Source organism: Anolis sagrei, chromosome Y (assembly GCF_037176765.1).
Source record: "Anolis sagrei isolate rAnoSag1 chromosome Y, rAnoSag1.mat, whole genome shotgun sequence".
Taxonomy (NCBI): Eukaryota; Metazoa; Chordata; class Lepidosauria; order Squamata; family Dactyloidae; genus Anolis; species Anolis sagrei.
Window position 1 is genome coordinate 35,175,391 of NC_090035.1, and position 16,267 is coordinate 35,191,657.

The 16,267-nt window shown below is 43.3% G+C and overlaps 1 pseudogene; it reads right to left on the reverse strand.

Annotated features, from left to right (window-relative positions):
- Nucleotides 1-63: 63 nt before the first annotated feature.
- On the reverse strand, nucleotides 64-15,899 carry LOC137095591 (trypsin-like; annotated as a pseudogene).
- Nucleotides 15,900-16,267: the final 368 nt, after the last annotated feature.

The window sequence follows — 16,267 nt, forward strand, 5'->3', positions numbered from 1 at the left end:
CCTGTCTCTGCCCCCATATGAGAATAGAACCAAGAAGCAAAAGCCAGATAATGTCTTGATTTCACACATTTATTAGGGAATATCCACCTCACCAGTACTGATTTGATGTCAATTTATCTGCATGGTTTCTTCTATCCACTTGGAGAATTTGCAGATCTATGTATAAGCAGCAGGTTTGTTCTTTTCTCTGCAATTCTTAGGTCCCCATGAGATGATGCCGTGAAGGGTCCCATTGCACACCAAAGAACTCCCAGAATCACCCTGTGAAGTCACCAGAACAAAATGGTCATTGTCCAAAAGCAGGATGGGTTTTATAATAATACTAATTATAATAACAAAGTATGGATCGTTGATTTTGTAATCCCAGGCATCAGCAGGATTGAAGAGAAACAACTGGAAAAGCTGATGTGATTCGAGGATTTAAAGATCGAACTGTAAAGACTCTGGCACAAGCCAATCAAGATGGTCCCAGTGGTAATCGGCACACTGGGTGCAGTGCCTAAAGACCTTGGCCTGCACTTAAAAATAACTGGTGCTAACAAAATTATCAGCTGCAAAAGGCCACCCTACTCGGATTTGCACGCATTATTCGCCGATACATCACACAGTCCTAGACACTTGGAACATGTCCAACGTGTGATCAAATACAAAATACAAAAAATACAAAAGCCAGCATAGTGATCTTGTTTACTGTGTACTAATCTTGTCATGTATATGATAATAACAATAATAATAATAATAATAATAATAATAATAATAATAATACACAATCGGCACTGTCAAAATTACCATATGTCAGCTGCAAAAGGTCACCCTACTGGGATCTGCATGCATTATTTGCTGATAGATCACAGTCCTAGAAACTTGGGAAATGTCTGACCTGTGATCCAATAGAACAACCAGCACAATGATCTTGTTTGTTCTGTACTAATCTTGTTGTGTTTCTAATAACAACAACAACAACTTTATTTTTATACCCCGCCACCATCTCCCCGAAAAGACTCAGGGCGGCTTACATATGGGACAAAATGTCCAGAAAACATAAGACAATCCATGAAGCAAAACGCATTATAATAGGAGCATCATAAAATACAACAACCCAGATGAAACACATTAAACATAACAGAATAAAACAAATTGCATTGGAGCTCCATCAGATCAAAAACAATGACCAAGATTTCTAAAATGGGCATATATAACTAGGAACTAATTCCCAAATGCTGGAACATCCAGGTTTTCATGTCCCTACGGGTCTGCCCAATCTCCCCGCAGAGAGTGTTCCAAAGTTAGGGCCACCATCAAGAAGGCTCTCTCATTCGTCCCCACCAGCTGTGCTTGTGATGGTGATAGAAGCAAGAGGAGGGCCTGTCTGGCAGATCTTAGGGGAAGATGCGATCACAAAGATAGGCGGGACCCACGTTTTATTATTATTGACTCTATGCAAATTGCCTACTGAAAATATTTTGTTGAAGAATGCAGAATCCTCAGAGAATTTAGGATAAACAAATTATGCAGCAAAACAATGAGTTTTGTAGCACCTTAAAGATCCAGTTTTATTTGGTTATAGGATTTGTGAGCTGCATTTTATGTCTTCAGAAACCAGCCTCAGAATAAAGTGAGGCTTACTCTCAGGTAAATGTGGGTATACTTTAAGGTTGCAGCTATGCTATATTTTTGCCTTGTAAGATTAAAAGAAATAGGTGTGACCGTTTGAACAAGGTAAAAAAAACTAGTGTTTTTCAGGAACATGTTAATGTGTGCTTTTCTTAGCCAAAGCGGGACCATTTTCTAAGCAGAACGATCCCATTAATATTTGAGGTAACAGGTCTCTCTCCCTGGTAACACCCAGATGATCAAAGTCCCTTCCACACAGCCATATATCAAGGCAGAAAAGCCCACAATATCTGCTTTGAACTGGGTTATCTGAGTCCACACTGCCATATATTCCAGTTCAAAGCAGATAATGTGGGATTTTATTCAGCTATGTGGAAGGGGCCTAAGTTTCTATATATGCAAATATTTCTCAAAACTAGAGTTTGGAAAGTTACTTTTTAAAATCTGTAACCCTTACGATTTCAACATCCCCCAGTAATAATCATAGAAGCAGTGGCTACTATCATACCGATCATGAAATCTTGCCCTGTATCATTAGACTTTGATGATATTAAATGTTAACAATTTTAAGTATGTTTGAAAAATTGAAACACTTTCGAACCATGTGCATAAGCCTTTGGGAGAAAACCAGTTAGGTCCAAAGGCAGTCCGTATTCAGTCTGTTTTGCCACTTACCCGGCATGAATCTTTCCCTCCTTCTATTGCTCCGGCACAAATGTATTGTCATTAAAGAGGCTCCCATATGTAGTGTTGCATATATCTTTTGACACGATGCTGATCTCTAAACACTGCAGGCGATAGGCATAATTTACTGCAAGATGAATCCTCAAGTGAGTGGATCATGCAGAGGGTCTACTGTTTTGCATCAGGTGGCTTCTTCCCTGACACTACATTCCCAGCTATCCCCCCTCCCTTATCTGGAAACAATATGAAGAAATTACATTTGGGTTGGGGAAGGAATGAACGAACTTCCAATTGTTCATGGACTCCAATCTCTTGTTTGCACCTGACCATTGGTTAATAGCAAAAGGCAAAGGTTTCCCCTGATATTAAGTCTCCTATTTCCGGCTCTAGGGGGTGGTGCTCATCTCCATTTCTAAGCCGAAGAGCCGGCGTTGTGCGTATACATCTCTGAAGTCATGTGGCCAGCATGATTGTGAGGGGACAGTAAGCCATATTTAGGGGACACTGTGGGTGCTTCAGACATATAGGCTGCATGCATATTATATTGGGAACATTGCAAGGTGAGTGGGTGGGCATGCCGTGCTTGGTATTTGGGCTTCTGTGATAAACAGGATGATTGACCAAGGCATGCTTGCTCCATGTTTGCTACTGCTTGACCACAAGGTACATGATTGCCCCATGGTTGCCTGGAACAGGCTGACCACAGAGAACATAGTTGCCCCATAGCTTCTCGGAACAACAGCTAACCACAGGGTACATGGTTGCTACATGTTTACTAGTAGCTGACCACAAGGCTGACCATAGGAGTACATGGGGCATGTTATGTTACTGGAATATGGTTGCTAAATGCATTGCTGAGGGTATATAAGCCCAACGGTCGTGCCATTCGGCGCGGCAGCTTGGTATCGGCATACTGCTACGTATGCTGTCTGTCTGCCTTCCTTACTGCAGTCTGGAATAAATCTGTGTTTTGCTCTAACTAATTTGGACTCCTGTGGTGAACCATAGCGACCTGGTAAGATCCTGGAGGGCTTAGGGACGGTATTCCCTTACAATTGCATGGAGCATCGTTACCTTCCCACAGAAGCGGTACCTATCAATCTACTCACATTTGTATGTTTTCAAACGGCTACATTGGCAGAAGCTGGGGCTAGCAGTGGGAGCCAACCCTACTCCCCAGATTTGAACTGCCAATCTTTCAGTCAGCAAGTTCAGCAGCTCAGTGGTTTAAGCCACTGCACCACAGGGGTTAATAGGAATGTATATTTATAACATTCAGTTTTGCTGCTGTGTGCCTACATATCATTTCCAACTTATAGCAAACCTACGGAGTTTTCTCAGTCTTTACCATTGCCTTTCTCTGAGGCAAGGAGAGTGTAACTTGCCAAAGATCTTCAGTGGATTTCCATGGCTGGGCAGGGATTCAAACACAGAAGCCTGCTTCATCCTTCAAAACACCATGCCACATAAGCTGTATGCAGCTTCAAGGTGTTTGGGTGGCTCTCAGTGTCCCTTAGGATAAAAAAAGAACCCATGAAATTTTCCCCCAATACCTTCTAAATGGATGCTGGCATAAGAAAGGCCTAAAAAAGTATGTCAGATCCTCCCAAAATAGCAAAAATGTCCCATGCCCTTAGAGGGCATTTGGAGACAACAGCTGTAATTTGGGGGGGAGGGGTGTTGGAGTACAGTTGTCATAGTTGTTCCATAGTTGTCCATCCCTTACCCAGATCAAAGCAGATATGGCTGTCCTCCTCCTCGCTTTATCTTCACAATGGCCACTCTACACAACTCAGACTGGGAAAATGACCAGTCTGATTACTCAACAAGAAGAATAGAATGTGGATCTCAGGGCCCTTCCACACAGCCATATAACACAGAATAAGCAAAAGGTAAAGGTTTTCCCCTGACATTTCTCCTGACATTTCCCCTGATATTAAGTCCAGTCGTTTCCGACTCTGGGGGGTGGTGCTCATCTCCATTTCTAAGCCAAAAAGACAGCGCTTTCCGTAGACACTTCCAAGGTCATGTGGCTGGCATGACTGCATGGAGCACCATTACCTTCCTGCCGGAGCGGTACCTATTGATCTACTCACATTTGCATGTTTTCAAACTGCTAGGTTGACAGAAGCTGGTACTAACAGCGGGAGCCCATGCCACTCCCCGAATTCAAACCTGCAACCTTTCGGTAAGCAAGTTCAGCAGCTCAGCGGTTTAATCCACTGCGCAACCAGGGGCTCCTATATCAAGGCATAAATCCCACAATATTTGCTTTGAACTGGGTTATCTGACTCCATACTGCCATATATTCCAGTTAAAAGCAGATAATGTGGGATTTTATTCAACTGCGTGGAAGGGGCCTCAGAAGTTCCAACTTGACCCACAATACCACCCTGCAATCCACTATCCAGAGGATACTGTATCTTTGCAAAAGCTCAACCATCTCCAGATGACATACATAGAGAGCAGTTTTGTGTACTCCGGACCCCACGTGAGCCAAACCTGGCATGTTCCAAGACTGGAGGTAACCTGATCATTGTATTTACACGTTATTTGTTTTGCTGTTTAAGCAAACCACTGGGTTGATGTAGGTTTTTCGGGCTGGATGGCCATGTTCTAGATTTTCTAGAACATGGCCATACAGCCCGAAAAACCTACAACAACCCAATCAGTGGTTTGCTTAAACAGCAAAACAAATAACTAGAAGATCTAGAACATGGCCATATAGCCTGAAAAACCTACAACAACCCAGTGATTCCAGCCATGAAAGCCTTCAACAATACGTCAAACCACTGATTATATCCCTAATGACACTCCTGGGTGAAAATACCATTCCTTCCCCAGCAGTCTAGTTCTCACTCTTGGACATGTGATACTTGTGATCCTGCTTTCTAGAATCTCTTTAGCAAGGAATACCTCGAACACGAAACCTTCTGAATGCAAAGCCTATCCTCCACCACTGAGCTGTGGTGACTTCCTAAGAGTTTCCAAAGACCCTGCATTTCCTCAAGGTCAATCTTTTGAATAATAATAATAATAATAATAATCTTTATTTATACCCCACCACCATCTCCCCGATGGGGACTCGGAGTGGCCTACATGAGACCAAGCCCAAACAACAAATTACAATACAGTAAAACCGAAAACGCAAACCAAGAATACAAACAATAAACAACAACATAATTACATTAAACATGTGAATACATCTATCTATATATATAAAAATGCTCATGTCGTAATGAGTGGCTTTAAAACAAATGAACTGCTGGGCCAATATCCACCAAATTTGGTAACAAAACTGCTCACCATACAAGGTGTGACCATCAATAATCAAAAATAAAATAAAACTGAAAACAACTGAGAAATCCTTAATAAAAGGAGAAGCCATTACAGTGCATGCGTGCAGCTGTGGGGGAGCGCACGTGCATGTAAGAGAGCTCCTCCATCGTCTCGCGGCGGAACTTGTGGCGGCAAGGGCTGCTGGGCCTCCCGGAGCCAGCCACAGCGCCACCAAAATTTAAAATCTGAAACATCACCCTGACCGACGGAGACAGAGGGGCCTCTTCGAAGGAGGGAGCAGAAGCAGGAGGCGCCTTCTCCACTCAGTCCACTGAGCCTGCCATAGCACCTGCACCTGGGAGAGGCCTCCCCGCCTTTCCCAGGAGGAGTTGCAGGCAGAGAAGACTCCTGCTTCTGACCCCTCCGTCGCCAGAGATTTGGCCTTCACCACACAGCCGTTTTGGGCCCGGCCGTCCTCCCTCCCTCCCTCTCTCAGTTCCCCCAAAGAGGTCTCCCAGAGGCCCTGCACCAAGCCCCGCCCGGCCTTCCGATGCAGCACGCCTCTCTTCCCGAGCCCCGCCGCCTTCCTGGCCAGGCGCGGCTCTTTCATCCCACTCCCCCCCCCCCCCCCCGCTTCCCTATAGCTCATGGGGCAGCCACGGTGCTCTGATCCTTCCCTTATCTTCTGTTTTTCCTCCCTCCCCTCCCCTCCCCTCCTCTTTCCTTCCTTCCTTCCTTCCTTCCTTCCTTCCTTCCTTCCTTCCTTCCTTCCCTTCTTCCCCTTATCCTCTGTCATTCCTTCCTTTACTTTATCTTCTCTTTTTTGTTTCCTCCCTCCCTCCCTTCCCTTTCCTTCCATTCTTTCCCCTTCTGTCCTACCTTTCCTTTCCATTCTTCCCTTCTTCACCTTATCTTCTGTCCTCCTTTTCCTTCTTTGCTATCTTCTGCCCATTCTTTCCTTCCTTCCCTTCTTCCCCTTCTGTTTCTCCTACCCTTCCCCTTCCTTCCTTCCGTTTCCTTCTTCCCCTTATCTTCTGTCTTTCCCTCCCTTCTTTCCCCTTCTGTCCTATGTGGGGTGAAAGAGGGAAGGGCCCATCACCCCCCCCCCCCCCAAGCAACTCCCAAATGTCAAGGTCTTCCCCAAACTCCACCGTGTTCAAATTTTGCCATCTTTCTGTTGGTTCACAGTGTTCTCCAGATGTAAGTGGACTGCTATTATTGTTGTTGTTGCTGTTGTTGTTGTTGTTATTCTTATTATTAACCTGGAGCTGGCTATCTCTCAGGAGTAGTTAGATTGTGCTTCTCCCATTTCCCAAAAGGGGCTGGTCTGGATGGCCCCTTCAGGTCTCTTCTAATATAGGATTCTTCTATATTATTATTATTATTATTATTAGTAGTAGTAGTAGTAGTAGTAGTATACTGAGGCTGAATGGCCATCTCTTAGGAGTGGTTTGATTGTGCTTTTCCCTTATGCCAGAAGGGGCTGGACTAGATTATTATTATTATTACTTTTTTTGTACCCCGCTGGCATCTCCCGAGGGATTCGATGCGGCTTACACAGGCCGAAGCCTCAAAACACAACAATACAATACCAAAAGAAAATTAAAAACAGTTAAGCAGAGTAAACAATAACAGTAACAATACAACGAGACACTATTAAAACTGGGCTGGCCAGAGTAGTGGGTACAGGCTTAAAAATGCTGATGTGGCGGGAGGAATGTAGGATTATAAAATAAGTGCAGTGTGCGGTGTGCAGCGATCTTGGTTCTACTAAAGTGCTTCTAGGACTTAGTATTGGAGGTTCCTAATCTGAAAAGGCACATCGGAACAGCTCTTGGAGGTCTCTTCCATAAAAATAGATGGCTCTTGGAGGTCTCTTCCATAAAAATGCTCTGTGCATAATGACTGCCTTAAAAACAAAAGAACCAATGCACAAAATCACTCCAAATTTGGTAAAAAAAAATGTCTCACAACATAAGGAGTGACCATCACTCAAAAAATTATGATTTTGTCATTTGGGAGTTGTAACTGCTGGGATTTATAGGTCACCTATATTCAAAGAGCATTCTAGACTCCATCAACGATGGAATTGAACCACACTTGGCATACAGGAATCCCCTGACCAACAGAAAATATTGGAAGGGTTTGGTGGGCCATTGACCTTCAGTTTGGGAGTTGTAGTTCACCTACATCCAGAGACCACTACAGACTCAAACAATGATGGATCTGGACCACACTTGGCACAAGCACTCAATACATCCAAATATGAACACAGATGGAGTTTGGGGGAAATTTGACATTTGGGAGTTTTAGTTACTGGGATTTATGGCTCACCTGCAATCAAAGAGCATTCTGAACCCCACGAACGACAGAATCAGGGCAAACTTCCCACACAGAACCCCCCTGACCAACAGAAAATACTTGAGGCCATCCAATCCAGCTCCCTTCATCAGGGCAAGAAAATGTAATCAAAGTCCTCCTCACAAAGACCCATCCAGCCATAGACATAGATAGATAGATAGATAGATAGATAGATAGATAGATAGATATTATTCACACACAGAGATATAGTATCATAGATTTGAAGGGGACTCTTAAAGAAGGACAACTATATGTTCCATGTTCCAGGGTGGGCAAACCAGGCACTCTCCACATCAACACTGTCAAAGAAGCAGCAAGAAATACCGTTTACCCACAAGCAGAAAGAAATTACATATATTAGAAACCAACACTTTCTCATTACTTTATTTTCCAGATCAACAGACTGGGCCACAGCAATGCGTGGCAGGGGACAGCTAGTAACAATATAAAATTACAATTAGCACAATCACAATGACAATGGGCATGCTACATGTAATGATTAAAAGAAAAACTAATTAAAAGTAATTAAAAACTTGGACGAGATAAAAGAGAATTTGGTCATCAGGGGATGAAGACTGGACAGGGTTCTTGCAGGAGCCTGAGCTGCTATCATACAACAATAGGAACCCAACAACACCTGGAGAAGAACCCCATTTCCCCAGCCAGAGGCGGAAAGTTCTGAGTTTCCAGGATCTGTTGTCCACCCACCCCAGGACCTGCCACTGTCCTACCATACTCCCAAAGCAAAACTGGACATTCCTGGAAGCTCACTTCCTCTTGTGTAGAAACAAAGTGCAGGGGAGAGTGAACCTTACTTTAAAGGAGAGTTGTTAGTACTGGAGAATTTCTGAAGCAATCCTTCCTTTTTCAAAGGAGACTTCCAGTTGATGGGTCTGGGTAGATGCAAAAGACAGACCAATGACATATGTCCATCTGTTTCCTAATGACACACATTCATCTCTTGTCTAAAGCACTGATTCTTAAACTGTGAATCCCAATCTCAAAAGAATTCCCCAGAACTCAATGTCAGAGTCACAAAAAAGTTGGCAGCAGTAAAAAGTGTCAGAAATATTAAAAATTAACTAGGTATTTTTAATTACAAAATGTGAGTCAAGCACTGAAAGGGTTAAATAGATGCAATGACTCAGCAAAAGCTGCCACTCAATATAAGTAGGCATGCCTGTAGCTTTGTACATCTCGGTCTTAGTTGCCCTCAGTATGAAGAGGCTTAAGTCTGACAGAGGTGTCAGTCTGAGGGAGCCCGCAGTGTTAGCAGACCCTGTATGAGAAGGCCTCAGTTTGCCTCAGTATGAGAAAGCCCTCAGTCTGAGTGGGTGAAGGGCCTCAGTGGGAGTTAGGCCTAAGTGTTAGTGGGCCTCAGTTTGAGAAGGCCTGGTGTGAGAAGCTTCAGTGAGAGAAACTGCAGGTTGAAGGCCATTGTGTGTGAAGCTCCTACGTGAAGGCTGCTGTGTGTAAAAAGCTATTGGGTGAAAAGCTATTGGGTGAAGCTCCTGTGTAACTGTTTATCTGCATGAGAAAGCAGCCATGTGTAGAAGCAAAGCAGGAAGTGAACTTTATCTGTGTTATGGAAACTTTGTTCTTGTCAATAGTACAACCATATGGAAGAGATCATATTGGTTTGTGTGTTTTTGTTCTTTTTATCACTTTGAGCTACTGGTGCTGGATCATGCTACCACTAATAACTTAATCTGCTGTGCATTTATAGGGAGGGACTTTTGTTAATAAGCCCACTCACCCAACAAAAAGTTCCTGTATGCCACTCATTTACACAAATCTGTTAGCAACAACTCTCAGAGTTCATTGTGGACTCTGCAGAAGATGCTTCAGCTGTACTTCACAAAAGGGCCATCAGCCTGTTTAGCAAGCCTTGCAAATGGTGATTGATTATCAGTAAATGTTTGATTTTTATACCTCTTTAATATAGCTAGATGCCTTAGTCATGTAAAAACTTCACAGATGGAAAGAGTTCATATTTAAGAAACCCTACTTCAGGTTGAATAAAGAACACTTAGCAATTCCTCTTACCTGCGGGGAAAGTAGCGGTGCCCCATCCTGAGATCACACACTTTGCTCCAACATGTATGCATTCTTTAGCCACTGGAACTGTCTTAATGTTCTTCCCAAGGATAGCAGGGGTATATCCAGGCGCACAAGCATGATATTGTTCTTGAGGCTGTTAGGCGCATACTCTGGGTGACGGATGAGTTTGGCTGCTTTGGAGGACTGTTCCCCATCATCATGCTTACACAGGTCATGCTCTCCGATATGGACTGTGAGGCCTCTGCAAGAAAGACAGTAGCCAAGAATTGTGAACAACAAAAGACAAAGCCGGGGCTCTTTACTTCTACTACCAAGTGAAGACCTTTTTATTTAGCCTGGTATGTGGTAACTAAACACCTACATCTTTCATGATGCTTTAGCTTTCCTGGTCATTTTGTATTTTAAAAATATTGATGTTTTAATATGGTAGATTATGTAACTACGGCTTTAAAAACCTTTTGTTACATGCAGTGCCTAAGTTACAAACAAGATGGGTTCTGTTTTGTCGTTTAGTCATTTAGTCACTTCCCACTCTTTGTGACCTCATGGACCAGCCCATGCCAGAGCTCCCTGTCAGCCGTGGCCACCCCCAGCACCTTCAGGGTCAAGCCAGTCACTTCAAGTGTTAGAGACTGGGAATTTAGGGTAGCGGGGCCCAGAGGGCAGGGAGGAGATGAGATTCCGATGAGGTTTTTCAATAAGGCTTTATTTCAAGTTGACCAACATTGAGATGAACAGCCCTTGACCATTCAGGTCAAAGAACAAAGAACTGTCCAACCCTTTGTGGCATACTTAACAAGTTTTTATATCAAACTGGTAAAAACAACACGCAAGCAACTTCTGATTGGTTCTTAACATCAAAGTCTAGCAATTGATTCTGTTGAATGTCTGACCCTGAGCTGTGGCTTATCTATCTGCAAGTTGCTTATTCATGGCTGAAAGAATTTTAGGGAGTAAGGGAGTGCATTTGCTTGTATCTTTGAACAAAGAACACAGAGAACAGTCATTCCTTCTCTAAGGTCCTGCAGGCCTTGGCAAGCAAGGTTTTCTCGATAGACAGGGATTCTGGGACTCGTAGCTGCTGGGATTTTATTTGTCTAAATCATGTCTCTCTCACAAGGATACCATCCATCCATCTTGCCCTTGGTCGGCCCCTCTTCCTTTTTCCTTCCATTTGCCCAGCATCATTGTCTTCTCCAAACTTTCCTGTCTTCTCGTGATGTGATGTGGCCAAAGTCCTTCATCTTTGCCTCTACTATCCTTCCCTCCAATTAGCAGTCAGGCTTTATTTCCTGAAGTATGGACTGGTTGGATCTTCTCGCAGTCCAAGGCACTCTCAGAATTTTTCTCCAGCACCACAGTTCAAAAGCATCTATCTTCCTTTGCTCAGCCTTCCTTATGGTCCAGCTCTCACATCCATAGGTTACTACGGGGAATACCATTGCTTTGACTATGCGGATCTTCATTGCCAGTGTGATGTCTCTACTCTTCACTATCTTATCGAGATTGGTCATTGCTCTCCTCCCAAGAAGTAAGTGTCTTCTGATCCTGGGTGCAGTCTGCTTCTAGATGCTTCTGCATCTAGAAATACAAAGTCTGTCACTGCCTCCACGTTTTCTCCCTCTATTTGCCAGTTGTCAATCAGTCCATGGCCATAATCTTTGGGTTTTTTATGTTTAATTGCAACCCAGCTCTTGCCCTTTCTTCTTTCACCTTGATTAGAAGACTCCTCAGCTCCTCCTCGCTCTCGGCCATCAAAGTGGTATCATCTGCATATCTAAGGTTGTTAAGGTTTCTTCCAGAAATTTCTAACCCCAGCCTTGCATTCATCAAGCCATGGACATTGCATGATGTGTTCTGCATACAAATTGAATAGGTTGGGGGAGAATATGCAACCCTGCCGTACGCCTTTCTCAATCTTGAAACAGTCTATTGTTCCATGGTCAGTTCTTACTGTTGCTTCTTGGTCATTATACAGATTCCTCAGGAAAGAGGCAAGGTGGCTTGGTATCCCCATCCCAACAAGAACTTACCACAATTTATTATAATCCACCCAGTCTAAGGCTTTAGAATAATAAATAAAACAGAAATATATGTTTTGCTGAAAATCCCTGCCTTTCTCTATTATACAGTGGATATTGACAGTTTGGTCTCTTGTTCCTCTGCCTTTTTTAAAGCCAGCTTGTACATCTGGCAAATTTCTCTCCATTGCTGGAGTCTTCCTATGCACTAATTATACATTAATCACTCTATGCAACACTTTGGTTGAATTGAAGCTTTGTAAAACTGAACCAAGACATTAAATCTCAGCCAATCTCACAATAAATGTACTCCCAAGCACATTCATGTGCAGAATACTGCCTGCACCATTTCCCTTCTACAGACTTGTTTGAATGAGATTGTTCCACACTGGACAAAAATGCCCAGTTGCTTCTTTAAAATAACTGATATATACCAATTAAATTTTAGCCCCTGGACTCCCAGCCTGCAAACTTGCCATTGCCCTTTCCATGGAGACTCCACGAACTTGCCTTCGCCAGCAGTGTGCAGCTGTAAGCACCCAGAAGGTATCGATCAAGGCTCCTCCGCACCGAGACAATTTGGAGGTATAGAGGAACACTTGCCAGGGCTGGGAGTGGGCCAAACATTCAGTTCCCCCGATGATGCACTCACTGGTCTGACATAACACTGCAAGAGAGGGCAGAATATTTTTAAAAGATGATGATGATGATTAGAAACACAACAAGATTAGTACACAGCAAATAAGATCACTATGCTGGCTATTGTATTGGATCACAGGTCAGACACTTCCCAAGTGTCTAGAACTGTGTGATGTATTGGCGAATAATGTGTGCAGATCCCAGTAAGGTGGCCTTCTGCAGCTGGCAGCTGGTAATTTTGTAAGCACCAATTGTTTTTAAGTGCAGGCCAAGGTCTTTAGGCACTGCACTCAGTGTGCCAATCACCACTGGGACCACCTTTACAGGTTTGTGCCAGAGTCTTTGCAGTTCGATCTTAAATCCTTGTATTGTGTCAGCTTTTCTAGCTGTTTCTCTTCAATCCTGCTGTTGCCTGGGATTGCGATCTACACTTTGTTTTTTAACACAATCATGAGGTCATGGGTATTGTGCTCCAAAACTCTGTCAGTCTGAATTCGGAAGTTATTATTACTATTATTATTTGAAATACAAGAAGATTAGTACACAGCAAATAAGATCACTATGCTGGCTGTTGTATTGGATCACATGTCAGACACTTCTCAAGTGTCTAAGACTGTGTGATATATTGGGGAATATGATTCTATTTAAATTGGAGACCATGTGTTTTTCAGTGTTTTTATGAGTGATGATCATTTGTTTGCCTGACAGATGTATTGTGTCCAAATTTGGTTTGTCCAGTGGTTTTTGAGTTATGTGCATCCCACAAACAAACATTACATTTTTATATATCTAGATATAATACACTATTTTCAGGGACTTCTGAAACCACTTCACTCTAGAAGCAAGACCAAACTCTTCCTATTGCCGATAATATCTAGGATTCTATCTTCTCTGGCAATTTATTAGCGCTGTGACCATGAAAGTGGATGCAATGGGGAGAGTGGGGATAGTTTTTTCTGCAAACAGAACTTTACTAGTTAACTATCCCCTGCCAAATTCCTGTCTTGCAAATTCTCATTGGAAAAAGTTCAAAGCACAGGTGTAGGCCTGAATGTTCTGTGTTATGAGAACAAGGAGCCACTCAAAGCGTGAAATTAAAGTTGCATGTTGTACTTGTCTGCACAGCTTTTCTTTGCCAGGTGTATGGATGGTTTTTGCACTTACCAAGTCTAAAAATAAAGGTACTGTTAAAATAAGATAAAATAAGAATCCAGGTTTTCTCTGTGTCTAGCCTTGTGTTCAGAGAGTAATTCCTCAGTAGACTGCCTTGCTCATTTATTTTTTCCCCTTTTAAAAACATTTTTAACATGTAATAATTAAAATATATACAGGACTAGCTGTCCCCTGCCACGCGTTTCTGTGGCCCAGTCTGTTGATCTGGAAAATAAAGTAATGAGAAAGTGTTGGTTTCTAATATATGTAATTTCTTTCTGCTTGTGGGTAAACAATATTTCTTGCTGTTTCTTTGTCAGTGTTGATGTGGAGAGTGCCTGGTTTGCCCACCCTGAAACATGGAACATATAGTTGCCCTTCTTTAAGGGTCCCTTTCAAATCTATGATACTATATCTCTGTGCGTGAATAATATCTATCTATCTATCTATCTATCTATGTCTATGGCTGGATGGGTCTTTGTGGGGAGGACTTTGATTACATTTTCTTGCCCTGATGAAGGGAGCTGGATTGGATGGCCTCAAGTATTTTCTGTTGGTCATGGGGGTTCTGTGTAGGAAGTTTGCCCCGAATCTGTCGTTTGTGGGGTTCAGAATGCCCTTTGATTGCAGGTGAACCATAAATCCCAGTAACTAAAACTCCCATATGTCAAGGTCTATTTTCCCCAAACTCCATCTGTGTTCATATTTGGATGTATTAAGTGCTTGTGCCCAGTGTGGTCCAGATCCATCATTGTTTGAGTCCGTAGTGGTCTCTGGATGTAGGTGAACTACAACTCCAAAACTGAAGGTCAATGGCCCACCAAACCCTTCAAATATTTTCTGTTGGTCAGGGGATTCCTGTATGCCAAGTGTGGTTCAATTCCATCGTTGATGGAGTCCAGAATGCTCTTTGAATATAGGTGACCTATAAATCCCAGCAGTTACAACTCCCAAATGACAAAATCATATTTTTTGAGTGATGGTCACTCCTTGTGTTGTGAGACATTTTTTTTTGCCAAATTTGGTGTGATTTTGTTGATTGGTTTTTTTGTTTTTAAGGCAGTCATTATGCACAGAGTATTTTTATGGAAGTGACCTCCAAGGGCCATCTAGTCCAGCCCCTACTGGCATAAGGGAAAAGCACAATCAAACCATTCCTGAGAGATGGCCATTCAGCCTCAGTATACTACTACTACTACTACTACTAATAATAATAATAATAATATAGAATAATAATATAGAAGAATCCTAGTATAGAAGAGACCTGAAGGGGCCATCCAGACCAGCCCCTTTTGGGAAATGGGAGAAGCACAATCTAACCACTCCTGAGAGATAGCCAGCTTCAAGTTAATAATAAGAATAAGAACAACAGCAGCAGCAGCAGCAGCAGCAGTTCACTTATATCTGGAGAACACTGTGAACCAACAGAAAGATGGCAAAATTTGAACACGGTGGAGTTTGAGGAAGACCTTGACATTTGGGAGTTGCTTGTGGGGGGGGGGCACGGGCCCTTCGCTCTTTCACCCCACGTAGGACAGAAGGGGAAAGAAGGGAGGGAAAGACATAAGATAAGGGGAAGAAGGAAACGGAAGGAAGGAAGGAAGGAAGGGGAAAGGTAGGCGGGAGGAGGAAGAAGGGGAAGAAGGGAAGGAAGGAAAGAACGGGCAGAAGATAACAAAGAAGGAAAGGAAGGACAGAAGATAAGATGAAGAAGGGAATAATGGAAAGGAAAGGTAGGACAGAAGGGGAAATAACGGAAGGAAAGGGGAGGGAAGGAAAGGGAAAGGAGGGAGGAAGGAAACAAAGAACAGAAGATAAAGTAAAGGAAGGAAGGAAAGACAGAGGATAAGGGGAAGAAGGGAAGGAAGGAAGGAAGCCAATAAGCAAAACTGAGGCACTGCCGAAAAACCCACAGAGAAACCTGTGAAGTAGGCTTTCAACTTAATTTATAGAACAAGAAGTTCAGGGTAAATACCAGAATTAAAGAAACTCAAGGCGGGGATAGAAAGGAGGGGAGCGGAAAGCCAAAGGAAGGGGAAAAAAACTTACACTGTCCTTGAGGATGCTGAGTTCTTCTCCCTCCCCCATCCTCTTCTCCTCTAGATAAGCTAGGGGCAATAAGCCCCAAGGCCGAGAGTCCACGAGGCGTGCTCCCCCGGAAGGCACTGAAAACCTAACCGGAAGAACGCCACAGCGGAACGCTGGGAAGGGGGAGAAGGCGGAAGTGGCTCGGAGAGATAGAGAGAGGAGAGCGAAGAAGCCTAGAGAGTAAGGAAGCAGAAGTACGACCCTAGAGATAGAAAAAGGAAGAAGCGGAAGAGGCGTGGCAAAGGAACGGACGAAGCGCGACGCAGGGAAACGCTAGAGAAAGGCAAAAATACAGAAGAACTGTCCATAAAGAAGTGACCAGAATACTGCGAGGCAACGAACATAAAATAAAGAAGACCCTGGAAGGC